Raw genomic sequence first — 4,935 nt, 5'->3', positions numbered from 1 at the left:
TGTATTTGCTGAAAATATTCCCAAATCTGCTAACTTCACTGGAATTTTCTTGCTAATTTGCTATGACAACACATTTCCTTAACAGTACTAAAAAAGATAATAATAATTTATGAGACACACAAGAGATCTAATCTGATCTTCTTTATAGCTTCTCCTACAATAAAGACTTGAAGCTATATATTGCTGGATGCAGCCAACTGTTCCTACTAATTTACACTCTAATTGTAACATTTTTTTGGTACCACTTTACAATAAGGCTCCCCTTATAGATGCTAATAAATAGTTTATAGCTATATTATTAATTAATTTGTAAATGCTTTATAAACCATTATTAATGGTTTATTATGCATTAGTTAAGGGTGAGAAGGAGGAAAAAAACTGACCGGTTTCTTGCCAAATAGTGAGCCAAATGTGTTCACCTATATATTTTATCTAGAGTTGCTATATTAAACATTTCAGACTAAGTTACTATCCTGTAAGCACAATCAGCATTTGTAAACATATTTTTTATCATATAAAAATTGTACTTCAGAAATGCATTATAAATATCCACAACTATCAATCGGAGCTTTGTTGTAAAGTGTAAAGCATAAAACCATTTATTAATGAATAATAAATATTTATAAATGCCAAATGGGAGCCTTATTGTAAAGTGTAAAGCATGACACCATTTATTTATGACTAATAAACATTTATAAATGCCAAATGGGAGCCTTATTGTAAAGTGTAAAGCATAACACCATTTATTAATGACTACTAAACATAAATGACAAAAGAGAGTTTTGTTGTAAAGTTTAAAACATGTCAACATTTATTAAGGACTAATAAACATTTATAAATGCCAAATGGGAGCCTTATTGTAAAGTGTAAAGCATAACACCATTTATTAATGACTACTAAACATTATAAATGACAAAAGAGAGTTTTGTTGTAAAGTTTAAAACATGCCAACATTTATTAAGGACTAATAAACATTTATAAATGCCAAATGGGAGCCTTATTGTAAAGTGTAAAGCATAACACCATTTATTAATCACTAATAAACATTTATAAATGACAAAAGATAGCTTTGTCGTAAAGTTTAAAACATGTCAACATTTATTAAGGACTAATAAACATTTATAATTGCCAAAAGTGAGTCTTAAATGTATAATGTCACCATTTATAACACTTAGACCTAAATTACAATCAGTGCTTGAAATAACATTTAACTACTGTCAAAAATGGCAATGTATTGTAAGAGTAACACATGTAACATTAAATGTGTTTTTTAAAACACCAAACAGTCACCCACTCCAAAAAAAGTTCATGCCAGACTGGTTCAAACTGGAAATATTTTTTGTATGTCCTTAAATAAGCGTCCCAGTGGTCCATCAGGGTGTCGCGAACCAAGCCAAGATGACCACTCAAGAACCATCAGGTGTTCCTCCAGCAACTTCTCAGTGCGATTTCCTCTTAGTCTACGGACATGTCCTTTGATGGTCATCCAAGCCCTTTCGATATGCTGTGTATGACTGCCAGATTGAGGATCTACAAACCACCTGCTGTGATTTACAGTGTAATGTCTGTACCCTATGTTTGTCAAAACATTTTTCTAGGCTCTCCACTCATCACTGATAATGGCACTACCCAACTTAACATGCTGTCTGATCAGAGGAACAAGGTGGCGCCTTGATCGTTTTTCAACAAGTTTTAACACGAGCCTTCGCCTTTTGTCTTTAATTCCCATCATTCCAAATACCCATTTCTTCCTTTTCCATGCATTTCCAAAGCGTCCACGTGCATACTGAAAACAAAAAGAATAAAATTAAACAGAATTAAAATGAAAAAGAATAAAATTAAATATCTACAAAGAAACATTCAAAAAGATGGTTGCTTCTACTAATTTTTTTTACTTATGGTAAAGGTTTCCATGTTTAGAGGACACAGTCAGATCTGCATTGATTCTAACAAACCTGTCTGAGAGTTTACCAACCTTTCGCTGATGACGGAGACAGCTTTCATCTATAACCACAAATTCTCTGTCACCACCAAGACGGTGTCCATTGTTTAGTCTGTGTCTTTTAATTGCACGTATACAAACATGTCGAATGTGTCTTGCCATGCTACTTAGTGTTCTGGAGCTGCCAGCCACTTCATCATCGATCATATCTACTTGTCTGAGCCTGAGCCCTTGTGAAAATCTGTGATAGAAATTGAGGCAATTATTACTTACTGAGGCCCTAATTTTATTTCACAAGTCTCGTATTGGTGTTCAATTATGAAAGGTGCATTGCTATTAATGTCTACATCTACATATACCTGTAAATGAAATTCATCCAACTGAAAAGAGATGTTTTTGATTTCTCAAAGAGGGAGCCAGTTCTAATTGTTCTGGAAACTCTCCTATGACTTGCTCTTTTGCAGCACCTGAGAACATATCAATGAGTTAAGTAAAGAAATGGACCCTTAAACAAGAGCATTAATTGAAAAGATAATCACAAAATTAAGTATGAAGAAAATAATAATGAAAAGAGGTTAATGCTCCCTCTTGCATTGATAACCGAAATATTTTGTTATATTTACTACATGCACTACATTATCATGCATTATACATACCACATATATTGGTCTTTCTTCACCACGGAAATCATTTTCATCTTATGGTGACAAACAGGACATCTAAGCTTCTTTTTTAGCAGGTGTTTCTTCTGCAGCCATTTAATGAGCCTTAGTGCCTTATATTTAGTTTGTTTTCCTTCTATTCTGGCGCGCAATCTCATTCCCAAAGACATTCTGGTGGAAAAAAATGAGTAATTTATTTTATTATCACCTCGAAACACCGTAAAATACTCTATGGGAGTCTAGTGCAAATCGGTTCAGAGTTAAAGAACTTCACATGCAATATAAAACAAGCCCTATAATCAAAAATAGTCCCACGCAAAAAAGAGGATTGTCTCACCTGTTATAATGTATCTCCGACTTTGTTATGTAGATCTAACCCGCTGGATTCATGCTAAAAAAATATGTTCTGCTGCCAAAGGGAGGGAAAACAAATTTAATTTAAACGCAGAGGAGCTTATACAACCATCCAATCACAGTTAACTTTATTAAGGAAAGCCCCTCCTCTCAGAGCGTGACAGGCAGTGGAGCGCTCTGGAAGGTCAAGCCAAAGGGGCACGAACAGACACACTGAAGGCGCTCGTTCAAGTTGCTGCGCCATGGATGGAGCAGAAGATAAAAATTTGTGTGCGTCTGCGACTTACACAGTTAGCACACGTTCGAAGAGATACAAAAAGCAGAGACTGGATGATCTAGATTGCACTAAGCCAACGACGTCAGCAGTTAGACATGAAGGTGAGTATAATGCTAGCTAGCTAGCCATTTGGCTGCTAGCTACAGTGGCTAACTAACATCACATAACATGTGAATAGCTCTATTACTATTGGTTATTCCAAACGATTGATATCACTTGGTTGTATATTTTTAGTTTTGTTTATGTGCATCATTAAATTTATATTAAACACCCTGGTAAGGCAGTACACATAAGAATTATTTGCCTTGTTTTAGAAATGTCTGAACCACCACATGTGTATATAACATAATTTTTACAAAGTGGCTTTTTATAAATTCAAGTTGTAACCGTTTTTAATCAATATTTTATTTGAGTTTCCCAAGTTTAGATTATAAATTATTTTAGTATTGTAATTTAATAATTGTTTGTTCTTTAGATTCTTCTTCTAATCCTGCCCCTACTGCAACTGCCCTTCTTAACAAGGAGCGAGAGAAACTGACTTTTCTTAAGGAGGAACTGGAGCGCGACACCCTGATGGACCACTGGGACGCTTATTTAAGGACATACAAAAAATATTTCCAGTTTGAACCAGTCTGGCATGTTTACAAATGCTGATTGTGCTTACAGGATAGTAACTTAGTCTGAAATGTTTAATATAGCAACTCTAGATGAAATATATAGGTGAACACATTTGGCTCACTATTTGGCAAGAAACCGGTCAGTTTTTTTCCTCTTTCTCACCCTTAACTAATGCATAATAAACCATTAATAATGGTTTATAAAGCATTTACAAATTAATTAATAATATAGCTATAAACTATTTATTAGCATCTATAAGGGGAGCCTTATTGTAAAGTGGTACCTTTTTTTTTTTTTAAGAAATCTGTTTTTCTTATAAAAGAAAAACTCATTTAGACTGTTCACAATCCACATTGCCACTGGATACATCCTGTTTGCTTTCATACTCTGAACCCTGATTAATTATTGTTGAGGAAACAGTTTTAATTTCTTTAAGCCAAGTTGAAAAAACTGTCAATAATTAGCAGCAAACAACTTATATGAACGACTGCCTGAAAATCTCAGATGTAACTGCTTTGATTGCACTTCCTCTAACCAAGCCGTTCTTGCAGTTCTTGATTGATTTATCACAATGGAGCTTGAGTCGACGGTGCACTTTTCAAAGACAACTACATTATGGTGGGTCAGTTCATCACATACATATAATCATTCATGCCACAGAACCCCTGCATAGACAGCTAGTATTCCTGGAAGCACTTGGGTGACTCCCACCGTGTTGTAGGTTGAGTTACAAAGCCAGGGGGATAATTGCATCAAGAATGAAGGTGTTTCGTATAGATACTATGGCACCTGTCTCAAATACAGGCAGCTCAGCAGCTGGAGGAACAGAAGGCCTTGATATGAAAAGAAAGTAGATGTTCTTCAGTTGGCTGACCCCAAAGCTTGAGCCAAATTATTTACAATAAAAGCTCCATGTCATATCTGTTTAACATTCAGGATAGGAGTTACATGGTGCTATGGTGCTGAATGTCAATTGGAAAGACATTCTGTTCTGAGCTTGAGAGCAACGAGGAAAATGCTGGCAAAAGTTGTGACAAATATGAAATGCAATAGAAGGCAGCAGATGTAGTACTTTCACAGGG

General features: G+C 35.0%; 1 pseudogene; it reads right to left on the bottom strand.

Annotated features, from left to right (window-relative positions):
• Positions 1–533: 533 nt before the first annotated feature.
• LOC146662501 (uncharacterized) lies at positions 534–3,089 on the bottom strand (annotated as a pseudogene).
• Between the last annotated feature and the right edge of the window lie 1,846 nt (positions 3,090–4,935).

Source organism: Rhamphochromis longiceps, linkage group LG9 (genome assembly GCF_057381845.1).
Source record: "Rhamphochromis longiceps isolate RC_006_pf linkage group LG9, R_longiceps_female_GT1.1, whole genome shotgun sequence".
Classification (NCBI taxonomy): domain Eukaryota; kingdom Metazoa; phylum Chordata; class Actinopteri; order Cichliformes; family Cichlidae; genus Rhamphochromis; species Rhamphochromis longiceps.
This window is presented reverse-complemented; position numbering and strand designations above follow the sequence as displayed.